This window comes from Danio rerio, chromosome 24 (genome assembly GCF_049306965.1).
Source record: "Danio rerio strain Tuebingen ecotype United States chromosome 24, GRCz12tu, whole genome shotgun sequence".
Classification (NCBI taxonomy): domain Eukaryota; kingdom Metazoa; phylum Chordata; class Actinopteri; order Cypriniformes; family Danionidae; genus Danio; species Danio rerio.
Genome location: NC_133199.1, coordinates 35108669 through 35125000, shown reverse-complemented (window position 1 = coordinate 35125000; position 16332 = coordinate 35108669). Strand labels below are relative to the sequence as shown.

At 36.5% G+C, this 16332-nt stretch overlaps 1 long non-coding RNA gene across 2 annotated transcripts in view; it reads left to right on the top strand.

Moving 5' to 3' along the window:
• LOC141380742 (uncharacterized) overlaps positions 1 to 11200 on the top strand; it is a 125416-nt gene extending 114216 nt beyond the window's left edge. The window contains exons 6-7 of one of the 2 annotated variants that reach the window (XR_012399480.1): positions 6185 to 6312; positions 9556 to 11200. This is a non-coding gene — a long non-coding RNA (uncharacterized lncRNA). The remainder of the gene's footprint in view (positions 1 to 6184; positions 6313 to 9555) is intronic. The other variant, XR_012399481.1, reaches the window with a different exon arrangement.
• Positions 11201 to 16332: the final 5132 nt, after the last annotated feature.

Genomic DNA, 16332 nt, shown 5'->3' with positions numbered 1-16332 from the left:
ATACCAATATGGACCCTTTAAGTACAAATGTGTACCTTTTGAAAAGGTACCACCCCAGTGACAGCTCACGTAGCTTTATTTCTGAGAGTGTAGTCATTGCTGAATGATAAGAGCTCAGTACATGCAAATGACATACCCTGAGCTTTAAACACCATTGTTGCTATGGAGCTTAAAATATGCCAAAACAATCTGTATTTGTACTGAGTTCATTTGAAGTATTAACAACTGTATTTTAATAAAACTGAATATTAAATGCCTTTAAAAGGTTTTGAATTTGAATTTCTTAATTGGAATTTGAATTTCATAACTTGAATATTAAAACATCTGAAATTTTTATTCTGAATTCCTAGACTGCAGAAATACAGTTTGTGAAAAGTACAGTTTTAAGTTTTCAAGATGTTGAAATTCAGAATTCGGATATTTTTAAATTTTAAACTTCAAAACCAGAAATTCATGTAGAACATAAAGTAGTTAAGGGGTGATGAACGGGGAAGAGACTGTTGAGTATAAGTGTTAAATACAAGTTTATGCATTGAGTCATATCACTCAGCTCTTCTGTGATTGGAATAATTGAATTATTATGCTTAGAGTGAACAAGTAAAACAAAAAAACAGGACAATATTTTGAAATATGATATTATTATTATTATTATTATTATTATTATTATTACTATTACTATTATATCCAGTTTGTAAAAAATACTGTCTCAAGATTTCAAGATGAAGAAATTCAGAAAATCAAATGTAATATTGTAAAATTCAAAATCAGAAATTCAAATTGTAAAATTCAGACAATTGTGAAAAATTTTTTGGGGCATATTTTAAGCTCCATATGTTTCCTCATTCTCATTAGGCCCTGTAAACATAAAATCCTTGAAAAAAATTTTCAATGCCACCCTGAAAAGTCATAAGATCTAACATGCATATTGTGAAATTTGATTTGTAACAAGGCTACAAACACTCTTAGGGCCCTTTTATATACCCGGCGCAATAAGGCGCAAGATGTGTTTGGCCCAATTTGTTGATATTTTCAGACCAGCGCAACCCTAATTTTACTGTTTTGCTTCATGCTGTTTAAAAAGCAAATCGATTCCCGGCAATTTGAGCACTCATGGGTGTGCTGGTCTAAAAAGGAGGTGTGTTAAGGCACATTACTGGCCTATTTCTATTTTGAAGAATTGAAATAGACTGCGCCATCGACCAACTAAAAGCTGGTGTAAAGTCCAGAGCAGAGCACGTTAGTTGTACGCCTATTGTAACAGACAGAACTGACAACCATTCATCCAACCTGCAGAGGGAGCCCTCACCGGAATTCTGACTGTCAGTTCGTTGGTTACTTCCTTTTTGGTGGCTATATTAACCTGGCCACACCAAACACTCAGTGCGAAGTATTGCTAGTATCTGCTGCCTTACCAAGCATATTTTCACTGTTTGATCTGCCTTTTGTTATGACCTTTGAGCCTGTTTTTGACTACTGATTTTGGAAGATTGATTTTTGCCTTGTTTTCCTTGGTGGACACTCTGTTTGCTACTTTGAACCTGCATGCTTTTTGACTACAATTTAGCCTGGTGTTTTGGATTTGTTTGCTAATAACTATTAAACTTCTTGCATTTGGATCCCATCTGTCTCCATGTCGTCACCACCGCCATTGTCACACCTATGCAGGTCCAAATGCTTAATACACACAGGATGTACAGCAATACACAAATATCTTTACATGTGAAAAATTAAAGGATTAAAATACTACAAAATGATTATTTTCTACAGTAATATAAAAACCCCTGCATCCATGGCTTCTTCATGTCGAGAGGCTTTTTTATCCAGGGCAATCTGCATTTGTATAATGCTATTATAAGCAGTATTAATAATCATATGCAAATTTATATGTTTTATTAAAAACAAGTTTAGATTTGTCCATCTGTCTGGTTTTGGAGACGTCTGCATCACCATATGGGCATAAGAATAGGATGTGTGCTTGGATTTAATTCATTTTTATGCCCACACTTTATTATTGTCCATTTATTTGTTTGTTGGAAGTTAGAACTGAATTTAGAAATAGTTTTGAAACAAATCTTTGCGCTTAATAAACAAAATCAAATATGTAGACTAATGGATGTCTTCAGTGGAATGAGTTTCCACCGTTTCCTTATCCACTAAAGGAAAGGAGTAAAGCAGGGTAAAGAGAAAGTAAAGAGGCTGAATGGAGGCTCGTTCTTTAACCTCCTGCTGCAGATGGTTTGTTTAATTATTGAATGCAGGGTCATCCGCAACATTTGTTACACAATTACCTACAAATTGTGAAAAAAACAAAACAAAGCAGAATCATGCTTTCGTGTCCCTCAGATTCAAAATTCCATATTACAATTTGACCTCACGCTTTTCAGCCCCACTATAGCAAAAGAAGTATCCAGCAGTTTAAACAGATTACAGTGTGTGCTTACCATCTGTTCCTTCATCTTATTCAGCTTCAGGTGGAAAACAACCCAGTGGTGTTCATGGGTGAGCAGGAGTGGCTCAGGTTAGAGGTAAATTACTGAAAAAGGGTAAGCGGGTCTTCCCTGGAAAAACAACCTTGAGCATGGGCATTTGATCTCATTAGGCCTTGATTTACTCCAGGCGAGAGCGTCTGAAGCTGGAAGCTCCAGGTAACAGGCCTGATGTTTCCAGTCCTCTTTTTCCATGTCCTGAGCAGAGGCTGAAGCATCTCTCCTCTCCTCTGCCATTAGGATGGGCCTGCTTCACTCGCCTGCTGCAATTAGATATTGATGAGCGCTGGACACGAGCTGGAGAGCAAGCTAAGAGTTTGAACAGCCTGGTTATTTTAGACCTGGTCGAGTCATTTAGCACTGATGGACAGAATTAGTTTGGAGTAATAATGGGATTTAGTTGCTTCTGACTAATCTCAGTAGGACACCTAAAACACTCTCTCTTTGTGTATATATGTGGTTATAAAATTAAATATGGTGGCCAGCATAACTCCATTGCAGATCTCTTTTTTTTGCATGAATGCTTTCTATACATTGTAAATAAATTATTTACTGTTATGAATTGCATTATGGGACCTTGATCTCTGCTTTGTAGACTTTTGATGTTGACAATTCAACATCGATTTAAACAGTTTAACAAAAGTCACTTTTATTGACATTTTAGTTGTTTGAAATAATATAATGTATATAAAAAAACATATATAAAGAAAAATACAGTGCATCCGGAAAGTATTCATAGTGCTCCACTTTTTCCACATTGTTTTATGTTACAGCTTTATTCCAAAATTGGTTAAATTTATTTATTTCCTCCAATTTCCCCACACAATACCCCATAATTTTTGACAGATTTTTTTTTTAATTGTTGCAAATTTATTGAAAATAAAAAACCTGAAAGATCACATGTACAGAAGTGTTCACAGCCTTTGCTCAATACTTTGTTGATGCACCTTTGGCAGCAATTACAGCCTCAAATCTTTTTGAACATGATGCCGCTAGCTTGTCTTGGAGAATTTTTGCTTATTCCTCTTTGCAGTACCTCTCAAGCTCTATCAGGTTGGATGGGAAGCAACGGTGTACAGCCATTTTCAGATCTCTCCAGAGATGTTCAATATGATTTAGGTCTGGGTTCTGGCTGGGCCACTCAAGGACATTAACTAAGTTGTTGTAAAGTCATTCCATTGATATTTTGGTGTGCTTTGGTCATTGTCCTTCTGGACGGCCACCACCATGCTTCACTGTAGGATGGTATTAGCCTGGTGATGAGCGGTGCCTGGTTTTCTCCAAACATAACGCCTGGCATTCACTCCAAAGAGTTCAACTTTAGACTCATCAGTCCAGAGAATTTTGTTTCTGCTGAGAGTCCTTCAGGTACCTTTTGACAAATTTCAGGCGGGGAGTGACTTTCGTCTGGCCCCTTACCATACAGGCCTGATTGGTGGATTGCTGCACAGATGGTTGTTCTTCTGTAAGGTTCTCCTCTCTGCACAGAAGAACGCTGGAGCTCAGACAGAGTGATCATCGGGTTATTGATCACCTCCCTGACTAAGGCCCTTCTCCCTTGATCACTCAGCTTACATGGCCGGCCAGCACTAGGAAGAGTCCTGGTGGTTCCAAACATCTTTCACTTACAGATGATGGAGGCCACTGTGCCCATTGGAACTTTCAGAGCAGCAGAAATTTTTCTGTAACTTCCCCAGCCTTGTGCCTCGGGACAATCCTGTCTCGGAGGTCTACAGACAATTCCTTTGTCTTCCTGCTTGGTTTGTGCTTTTACATGCACTGTCAATCCTGGGACCTTAAATAGACAGGTGTATGCCTTTTCAAATCATGTCCAATCAAATGAATTTACTACAAGTGAACTCCAATTAAGCTGCTGTAAATTCTGAAGAATGGTCAGTAGAAGCAGAATGTACCTGAGCTCACTTTACAGCTTCACTGCAAAGGCTGTGAATACTGATGTACATGTGAGTTTTCAGCTTTTTGATTTTTCATAAATTTGCAACAATTTAAAAAAAATCTTTTTTCACATTGTCATTATGGGGTATTGAGTGTAGAACTTTAAGGAAATAAATAAATTTTATCCATTTCTGAATAAGGCTGTAACATAAAAACTATGTGAAAAAAAAAAATGCTTTAAATACTTTCCGGATGCACTGTTGGTCTGTTAAATAACAGAATTCATTTTGAGATCTTACCACATTCTCACCCTGTTATTTACTGTTTATTTTTATTTTTTGGCTTCTGTCGTTGTCTTGCCTACTTTCGGGAACCGTTTTTCGCCACACTCAAACTCCGTCATCATGGTCATCTCCTCTCTGCATTTCAAGTCCGCCGACGTACATGGCGAGCTAACTGGCAAACTGGTAACAGTGGGAAAGCCGTCTATACGCATGTAAGCCGTCAGCTAGTTGCGCAAAAGGGATCGGCATCATGCCGTCCCATAGCATTTGTTTTAAAGACGAAATGCAGACATACATACTTCAGGCTACACAATTTGCAATCTCCAGAAATGTATACAGGGCTACGTTTTCAGAATGAGCCTATGTTGCCTTTACACCTTGCTGACAGCTTAACATCTTAAACTCATCAGTTAAAATGTTTCGATAACCTGCCCTGTTCATTTACAAAAAAAGAAAAGCAAACAAAAAGCCATCTTTTTATCTGTCGAGGCTCTTATACAGATCCCATCATACTCTATTTTCCACCCATCCCCCTTCACTTTCACTTCACGTATCTCCGCTTTTTTTTCTGTGCTCCTGTCCTCCGCCGGTAATCCCACTGTCTCCATTATTGTCTTAATATCAAGTACAGCTGGAGATAATGGAGCGACATGGTAATAACAGTGTGGCCTAAAGGCGGCCCTCCAGGGAAATATCTGTGATGCCGGAAGAATATTAATACCTCTGAGCTCTTCCCTCATTGCACATTTTTCACAACTACATAATGGCCCTAATATGCATGAGAAAAGCTTTAGGATGTGAGGGTAAGTGTGTGTGTAATGTGCCTATGGATTGCTATAGGAAAAGCCCTCGGTGTTAAACGGAAAGCACATATTTGCTTGTTAGGAATATTGAGCTCATGTTTAATGTGGGCTTTTTTCACTTGTGTTTATGGCTGAAAGGTGAAAAGGTGAGATGTTGCAGTGGTTAAAACACTTTTAGGTCATATTGTTAGGTCAGAAGCGGACCGGTTAGTTGAGATACGTTACAGTTTCGACCTGGCATTAACATGCATTCAATTTTCATGACCCCTTGTGTTCAAATTACATTGAGACCATTCTCTGGCTTTTCAATGTTTACATCTGGGGTTGCAATTTTTTTTGTATTTATTTTTTATTGAAAAGCAAGTTTTAAAGCTTTTTATTGATACAATTTGAAAGCTTTTTCTCCTAATTTTAAAACTTGCTATTTTACTAAAAAAGTATCTTGTTTATTGATGATCATAGATGTGTAGATTCCCCAAGATAATGAGATTTAATGAGATTTAAATTTTTGTCATTATTGGTTTGCATGTTGTGGAAAAAAAAAACAATTCTTAAAAACAATTTCAGTTCCATTATCAAATACAAAAATCACTATATTCACAAAAAAATATGTATACATTATAAAAATCTATCAAAGTCAATCAATAAAGTCCATTTCGATTTTTCTCTCTGTCTCCTCATCTAAATCTCTCCTGCATGACTTGTTCTTCCTCAGGTCTCGCTGGTTCCCGGCTCCCATGTTGTGACACGAATCAATCGGGATGCTGTGAACTGAACCACCGTGAACCTGTCAGATGCTCCGTAGGAGGAACAGACCTACATTCGCAGCTGCCCCTTTGAAAGGTAAGGGCTACGGGCCGGTCAGCACACCCACCACGCTTTGTTAAAGAGCTGGAAAGAGTCGACCTGCTCTCAAACCGCACGCTTGCACAAACACTTGAGTACACTGGCCTAAAACTCACCCTCCAAAGGGATCAGCTGGGCCACGTTTAAATGCACAGAAGCAGCCCAACACGTCTCGTTTCAAGATCAGGGCTGCGGAGAGAAGTGCTTGGGAGTTCTCGTATTGTCTTCGTCTGGATTAATTAATAGATACAGTTGAAGTTAGAATAATAGGTTTTTATATATTATATTATATTATATTATATTATATTATATTATATTATATTATATTATATTATATTATATTATATTATATTATAGGATATGCTGTAAAAAATTACTTGCTCTTTTAAAAATCACTTGAGAAATGTATGAAAAAGATTACAGGAGGAATAATAATTTAGACTTCAACTGTTTGTCGATATGAATCATCTTACGTTAAAGATCACATGACAATTAAAATCCTGTCATCATTTTTTAAAATAAATCAGGGATCAAGCTGGAAGAAAATGAATGAGTGCAGTACAAAACCAAACAAAACAAAAATGCCATTTTAGATTTTTCAGACAGTTTAGCTCATTTGGTTTAGTTTACTTTAGATTTTTGCTTTGTGTGTGTGTGTGTGTTTGTGTGTGTACGTGTTTTTGTGACATATCAAGACACAAATCTGTGTCATGACATAGGTATGACAAAGGTATTACAAATAGGAGGTGAATAGAAGGACATTGGTGATGTCCTTATTTCTCAAGAAGCGTATAAATCCCACAGAATGAGTTTAATCAGAGAGTAAAGCTGGATATTATATATAAATATATAAGTATATGGTTAGGACAGTATAAAATGAATGGAAACCTATGTAATGTACCCACTTTTCACAAAAACAAACGTGTGTGTGCGCGTGCGTGTGTGCGCGCATGTGTTATTACACAACTAGATATGACAAAAAAAAAAAATTACTCTTAACTTTTCCATTTTGAAATGTCACAATCAATTAAATTCTGTGGAGGAAACTACTGTAGCTTTTATAAATTCAAGATTTTTTTGTTAATGTTGTTACACTAAAATATCTACTACAAAGATGTACTGGCATACAATGCTTCACCCTAGAATTATAAGTTTCTATATGACATTTTTGTCAAAATCGAGTTACTGACATATTATTATTTAATGACACCTTATTTACATCATGGGGTGTTTTTAATAAGTTGTTTACGTTTTAATACTTTTTATTTAAAACACAAATGTTACACACATACCAATTGCTATGGAATGCAAAAACTTTGAAGCTCAATGTCTCAAAATCAGTTAGAACGCAGATAGAACCTTATAATTCCAAGGTGTGGGGTAAATGCACATGGACTTTTAATTTTCAGTCAGCCAGTCCAAGCCACACTGTCTTACCATAATAAAATTGCCATGTTTAATATCAGATTTCTTTAAAAATTAGTCATCTTCACTGTCTGATTGATATACGATATAAAGTGGGTATCAGAGCGGTGAAGAAGCACTGTGCTAAATTCAGCTTTTTTGTCTTTTAAATATGGAAATTTTTGGCCTAATTTGGCCTAAAATCTAAATCTTGATTTATTGATATAATAATTGAATAATTTTAACTCGATTACGAATAATGAACGATTAATTAATAAATGATATTTTACATTATTTTTATCATAGTTCACTGATAAGTTTTGTAATAATGAGAGAAAGATTTTTGAATGAAGGGTGCATTACTTGATTTTAGAATAATTGAAAGAAACACATGGTGAAGCAGTGGTGCAGTAGGTAGTGCTGCCGCCTCACAGCAAGAAGGTTGCTGGGTCGCTGATTCGAGCCTCGGCTCAGTTGGCGTTTCTGTTTGCATGTTCTCCCTGCGTTCGCATGGGTTTCCTCTGGGTGCTCCGGTTTCCCCCACAGTCCAAAGACATGCGGTACAGGTGAATTGGGTAGGCTAAATTGTCCAAAGCGTATGAGTGTGCGTGTGGATGCGTGTGGATGTTTCCCAAAGATGGGTTGCGGCTGGAAGGGCATCCACTGTGTAAAAACTTGCTGGATAAGTTGGTGGTTCATTCCGCTGTGGCGACCCTGGATTAATAAAGGGACTAAACCGACAAGAAAATGAATGAATGAAAGAAACACACACTATCTACTATCTATTAATATTTATTAAACATCAACGCTGAACAACAAAAATTTAACACACATTTAACCAACAGTCAGTTTTTTTCTTATTCAAAAGTGAAACTATATAACTTGCACTTTTGGAAACAAATTAATTGTTTTCAATGTTTTTCATATTAAAAGTAAAAAATAAGCAGCATCTCTTCTAAATAAATCAACTCTTGTATATCCTGTAAATAATGTAATATTTTAAAGTGCATTTCTTGAATCTTCTGTAAACTAATAATGTCATGTAAATAATATATTGTAATATATTGTAATAAAATACAATAAAATATTGTAATAGAAAATATGCCATCTCAAGGCATCTCTGGCACAGCTTACAGTCATCGGGAATGTAGTGCAAACGTGAGACGTGTAGTTACATTTTTAAAAGGTGCAGGGGTATGAGACCATACCCGTGCATTCAACGCAGAAGTATAAATCAGCCTTTCATCGATTATAGGCTCGATTAATGTCGATTTCAATTTTTTTGGATTAATTGGCCAGCCCTATGTAAATTTATTGTACCCTAGTATTTCCAGTGGAGTTTCTGCATTCGCCTGTTGCTAGTGATGACACTTCTGTTTACAGTCTTTCATCTTTTTTTGTGTTTTAACAACTAAATGATTGCCTACGTCTATTTAACTGATTGCATTTTACATTACATTACAACATCAATACTGTAAAATGAAGCTTATATAATTAAAAATAGTCACATAAACCTTTCACCGTAAGTTCATCATTAACTGAAAAACTCAAGTTGTGCATATAGCACATTGACAAGTAAATACACTTTCAGCATTTCTTTTGTCCAAACGTCACAGTTAATTAACATTTTAAACAATCATTTTAAATTAACTAAGACATTTACTGCCAGTTTAAGAGGGAAAATGAATTCTGCACCAAATATTTGTATAAGAGCTTGATACATGACAACAATAACAGAAAAAAGAAAAAGAAAAATGTCAACAGAAATCAAGCAGGAGTTTGGCCTTGGCGCAGCATCATATATAATCATGTGACCATGTTTCATCTTCCTGACAGATCAGTGTCATGTAAGGATTGATGCTGCTTTTCCTCCTGCTTGACCTTCACTGGCAGATTTGATTGTGGCGAACAGCGGGGGTCTCCGCTCAACATCAGGGGTCCGAGAAGTGCCAAGGCTTCAGAGATGGACAAACGTGGCAAACGGTACCAGCGTTGCCTCCTGTGGGGTGTTTGAAAAGGTCACTAGTTATGCTGGCAACCCCTGTTATCTGTGTCTCGTCCACAGCCAAACACTGAGCAAACACCGCCAACTGTTCTGCCACGTCCCACGACGATGCCACCCTTTCACACTTTCACACAGAGCCAGGTAGAAAACACCCCCTTGTTTGGGTTTGCAGAAATAACCGACAGAGCTGGCCACATTTTTAAAGTACAAGTGAAATCAAAAGTAACCATATGATTTTTTTGGCTCACATTGGTAGTTTTTTGATGAACAATTCATCTGTGCATGTCATTAAGAAGAAACCAATTGTTTGCCTTTGTGATCTAAAATTAAAATCTGAAAATCACTCTTTTTTCAATTATAAGCCCCTTTCACACATACAGCCCTTTCTGGAAAAGTACTGGCAATTTTCCGGAAATGGGTCATGTGTGAACTGGCCCTTTTTAAAATCCTCGGTAAATTCGTCCTGGCAATTTTCTGGAAAGAGAAGTTGTAACATTCTGCTGTGGTGACCCCTGACACATTAGGGACTAAGCTGAAGGAAACTGACTGAATGAATTGCATATTAATACCAGGTGGATAAAATGTGAGGACAATAATGATACCACACTGTAACATTTAAAAAGTTATCAGATTGTTTACCATTTATTTGTGTTACTCTCATAATTGATGCAAAGCATCATGGGGCATATGAGAAGTGCAGGAAGAGTTTGGTGTACTATTTGGACTCAAGGTTTGTAAATGATGTCCCTCTGATTCTCTGCAAAACAGATGGGCTTCTTTTACAACCTGCCCTGAGCAATAAGAAATAATTAATAAAAATGTAATTATAAATTTAATTAGTAAAAAATTGTGCATCAGTTTGACAGATTGATTTATAGAACGGTGGTTTAAGATTAAGTGCATGGATTTTAATAGTCCGCTGGTGAAAATGTAACTGATGGGTTTCTATGGTAATGGAAATATACTGTAGAAATTTGATTTCTACTGTGAACGTAAGTTGTTTTAGGTATCACATTCTCTAAATTATTTAATAATAGAGATATTTTCTTTTAAGACATTTTCTTTGTTCAACTGAGTGTATTGTTCAGTGCTTCAATTCACAAAATGATTAAATAATTAAATTATTATTACTAAATTTTAAGCCAATAAGCTCTGGTTAAATAATGCACCTTTTCTGAGAAAAGCAGTTTATATAATTCTATTCACTATATATTTCCCTTAAATAATCTTAAATTATCACAAACGATTGGAAATACAACACATCCATTGTCTAATTTACATAATTTATTCAGCTAAATATTTTTCATCAGAAACTATCAAGTTTTTTGAGTAATTGGTTAATTTTAATCAGTCAGATCTTTAGAGGTGGTTTATTAAAGTCGGCGTAAAATGGAAATTGATTGTTCTTTTTTCCCCATATCGTGACTTAAATCCAATTTGAAAGGTCCTGAAATCAATAAAAGATTTAGGGCGGAGCATGATTTAACTTTTTGGAAACCCGTTGGATTGTTGGACGATGGGCATTTTTTTCAAAATTGAGGAAGATTAAAGATTTGACGAAAGCAGGGCAGAAATGAGACTTGACAGCCTGAAAGCCCCGCTCTAAACTACTCATAGACCCACACTAAAGGACTGATAGCCTTTCCATAACAGACTGTTAGCCCCACCCTAAAGTAGTCACAATCCAAGCCATAACGGACCGAAAGTCCGCCATAATGGACCGATAGCTCCACCCTAAAGTACTGAAAGCTTCACCCTAAACTAGTCATAGCCCAGCCGTAAAGGACTGATAGCACTCCATAATGGAGTGATAGCTCTGCCTTAAATGAGTTATAGCCTTGCCCTAACTGAGTAATACCCCGGCCTTAATGGACTGATAGCCCCACCCTGCAGTAGTCATAGCCTAGTCATAAAGGACTGATAGCCTCACCCTAAATGACTCATAGCCCTGCCATAATAGACTGCTAACTCCACCCTAAAGGACTGATAGCCCCACCCTAAATTAGTCAGAGCTTTGGCATAATGGACTGATAGCCCCGCCCTAAAGTAGTTATAACCCCGCCATAAAGGACTGATAGCGCCGCTTTAAAAGAGATATAACCCGCCCTAAATGAGTTGTAACCCTGCCATAATGGATTGATAGTCCCACCTTAAAAACACTAATAGCCCCACCCAAAAGTAGTCTTAGCCCCGCCCGAAATCAGCCAAAGCTATATCACAACGGACTGATCAGTCATAGCCTAGAAGTAAAGGACTGATAGCCTGCCATATTGGCCCTAAAGGAGTTATAGCCCCGCCCTAAAGGACTGATAGCTCCACCTTAGAGGTCTGAGAGCCCCACCCTAAATGAGTTCTAACTCCGCCATAGTGGACTGATAGCCCCGCCCTAAGGTAGTCATAGCCTTGCCATAATGGACAGAAAGCCCTACCTTGAAAGACTGATAGCCTCTCCCTAAAGGAGTGATAGTTCCACTCTAAAAGAGTCATAGCCCCACCCTAAATGAGTCAGTCTCACCAAAATGGTCTGATAGCCCCACCTCAAATGAGACATAGCCCCACCCTAAAATACGGATAGCCCCACCCTTAATGAGTCATAGCCCCACCGTAATGGATTGATAGCCCCGCCCTAAAGGAGTCATAGCCCCCTCAAAATGAACTGATAGCCCCGTCCTAAAGGACTGATAGCCCTGCCCTAAAGGCACTCCATGTGACCAGAATGAAAAGCCGTTTCAAGCGGGGAGCAAAGGTTTAGTGTTGGTTCAAAGATTATGAGGGCAAATGAATATTTAGAAAATAATGAAATGCACAGATCCATCATTTATAACAAGCACTTATCATCAGCAAATGAGTTTGAATCAGGTTTGAATCATTTGACAAAAGCTTCTGAATTAAAATGACTGTAGAGTTCAAGAAAATATCATTTGTCAGGCATTGGAAACAAATACTTGATTTCTACAAACATTTCCACAGAATGCATTCAAACCACAACCAACCAATCAGACGACAGGATCTATTGTTGTGCTTCCGTCCAGCTCTTTTGTGTCAGCTGTCAGTGCGAAACAGTGGTGGATTTGCAGCAGCGTCTCATACTGCTCCGCTCTCACCTCCGCTGAGAGCTGTAAATTCATTTCACACCTCGCTAATAACCTGACCAGGGGATAACAAGAACTGGGATTGACTGTAGGTCATGCAAATTAATTACAGCAATTAGTTGTGAAAGAAAAGAGAGGGGTGGAGAACTCGGAGAGGTGAGGAGGGCCCTGAATTTCAGCTCTAGTAGACCTTTTTCACTTGAACTCATCGCAAGCGGCTCACGCACAGTTGAACTGCATCATGGGAGATTTACTCCACTTTTCTGGATGATGTCATTCCTAAAAGCAGAAAAAATGCATTGGATGGTGTCGGATTGGCAGACATAAATCGCCATTTGAGCCAGACTAGTTTTCCTTGAGGATGTTATATTGCATACGTTGTCATTTTAATTCCAAGTAAATATCACAAACGATTGGAAATACAACAAATCCATTGTCTAATTTACAAAATTTAACCAGCTAAATATATTTAATCAGAAACTATAAAGTTTTTTGAGTAATTGGTTAATTTTAATCAGTCGGATTTTTAGAGATGGTTTATTAAAGTCGGCGTAAAATAGAAGTTGATTGTTCTTTTTTACCATATCGTGACTTAAATCCAATTTGAAAGGTCCTGAAATTAATAAAAGATTTTTAGATTAATAAAAGACAGCCATATAGGACTGTTAGCGTTGCCATAAAAGACTGATAACCCCACCCTAAAGGACTGATAACCACACCCTAAAGGACTGATAGCCCCACCCTAAAGTAGTCATAGCTAAGTCATAAAGGACTGATAGCCCTGCCCTAAAGGAGTTATAGCCTCGCCCTAAATGACTCATAGCCCCTCCATAGACTGTTAGCCCCGCCCTAAAGGAGTCATAGCCCCATCCTAAATGAGTCATAGCCTCGCCATAATGGACTGATATCTCCACCCTAAAGGTCTGATAGTCCCACTCTAAATGAGTTATTACTCCATTATAATGAACTGATAACCCTGTCCTAAAGTAGTCATAGCCCAGCCATAAAGGCCTGATAGCCTGCCATAATGGATTGATAACCCCTCCTAAAGGAGTTATAACTCCACCCTAAATGAGTCATAGCCCTGTCATAATGGACTCATAGCCCCACCCTGAAATACTGATAGCCCTGGCATAAAGGAGTGATAGCTCTGTCCTAATAGACTGATAACACCACAGTTGCAATTTACATTTTTAAAACAGTTTGCAAATTTTTTAGGATATTTATTAAACATCTTTAGAAACTTTACAAACTTTCTGATGCCACCCTGCCGAAATATAAAATACATATGCCCAAGTTCATTTCAAGAAACTGATTTCCTGTTATGTAATTATAAAGGCAGTTATATATTATCATATATTGGCAAAAATATTGTGTGGAAAATATTTTATTTCTATTTAAGTAAAAAAAAAAATATTTTTTTATATTGTAAATATTTTTATGTTAATTATTTGTAATATATGTTTAAAATATTGTCTTTTTATTTATTTAACAATATTATACTTGATATTTTTATGAATATTATTTATTATTAATATATAATTTTTAAAATCCTTTTACAAAATCTTGATAAAGATTAGGGCCCTATAAAATCTTTTTGTTTTACATTTAATCAGCAGAAACCATGTTCAATTAATTAAAACCATGAAACGTTTAAATGGAATATATATACAATACAGCAACTTTTGATTTGTTCATTGTTCAAAATGTGATTACACCCATTGCGTCAAAAGCAGTTTGTTGATTTTACTACAAAAAGTGAGTCAACCTATTGCATTTAGAGTGATTAGTTGATTAGCTTAGTTTAAAGGGACAACTGGAAAGGCATCTTCTGCGTAAAACATATGCTGGATAAGTTGGCAGTTCATTCTGCTGTGGTGACCCCTGATTAATGAATGAATGAATGAATGAAACTTGAGTAAATTAGTTGCGATTAAAGTGATTAGTTTACTTAAAAAAAGTGAGTAAATTTGTTGCATTTAAAGGGATTACTTAACTTTACTTAGCAAAGTGAGTAAATCAGTTTAAAGTGATTAGTTTAATGAATGTACTTTTAGAAAAAAAATGTTGTAGAAAAAAATTAATGAAATTTATTTCTGTTAAGCTTAACACATTGAAGAACAATTGTGTAATTATTTCCTAAAAATAACATTTGAATTAAAGGTTCAAGCACAAAGTAATGAAACTCTTTAAAACTATTGCAATTATAAGAATCTACTTTAAATTAAACAAGTTAAACTCTTGTTTTATTCAAAAACTTAAAGCTTTATTTTGACAGGTATCATGAAGATGCTTGTGTTTCTGTGGGCGCATGATATTTTTGCACATGTACTAATATAATTCTTTCAAATGATTGTCAGAGCAGTTATACAAATGAAGTTCACGTGGTTCATGTTCTAAATGAAAACACATTATTCAGTCACCTGCAGATTTCTTATTTAAGATGTCATTTTTAGTATTCACATTTATGTCTATTACTTATGGACACCAGTCTTTATCATGAGTTTATATTCAGTTTACAGCAACTTTTGATGTGTTCATCCAAGAATCAGTTCATTCCATTTCCTTGTTTGTTTTTCTACATCTCAGAAATCCTACACTGTAAAGTGATTGACTTTACTTAAAGTGAGTGAATCTGTTGCGTTTAAAGTGATTCGTTGACTTTAAAAAGTGAGTAAAACAATAGCATTTAAAGCGATTTGTTACTTTACAGAAGTGAGTAAACTTGTGTTTAAATTGCTTAGTTGACATTACTGAAAAAAGTGAGTAAACCCATTGGGTCCTATCATACACCTGGCACAATAAGGCACAAGACGTGTTTGGGGAGATTTGTTGCTTTTTTCAGACCAGCGCAACCCTAATTTTCATGTTTTGCGTCACATTGTTTCAATAGCAAATTCATTTGCCCCACTTTGTGTACTCTTTTAGGTGTGCTGGTCTGTAAAAGAAGTGTGTTAGGGCACAGTGTTGGTGTGTTGAGGAACTGAAATAGACTGTACCACTGATCAACTAAAAGCTGGTCTAAAGTCCAGCACAGAGTGCGTTAGTTATGCACCTATGCAGGTCTAAACATTTAAGCATTGCTTAATACACAGGATGTACAGCAATAAACAAATATGCAAACACATTTATTTGTGGATATGCAAATTCCACAAAGAAATGCAAGCTGACCCAGCCGAGGCTCGAACCAGCAACCTTCTTGCTGTGAGGTGACAGCACTACCTGTGCCACTGCGTGACCCATTTAAAATTATTAGTTGACTTTAATTTAAAGTATGAATGCTGAAAACTATTTGCCAGTATTGTTCTGATTGACATTGCTGTTTATGCACATTCCACAGAATGTTTACGCTTTTTAAAGGAAAAATGTAAAGAATAAACAGTTTCAAGTTAAAAACGTGCTTATTCAAAATTTTTAAACAAGATCAACTTGTCACTTTAAGAATCCTACATTGACTTTGTGTATACTTTAATTCTCATTTGTGCTAAAAAGAGAATGGCATTCACATATGCATTT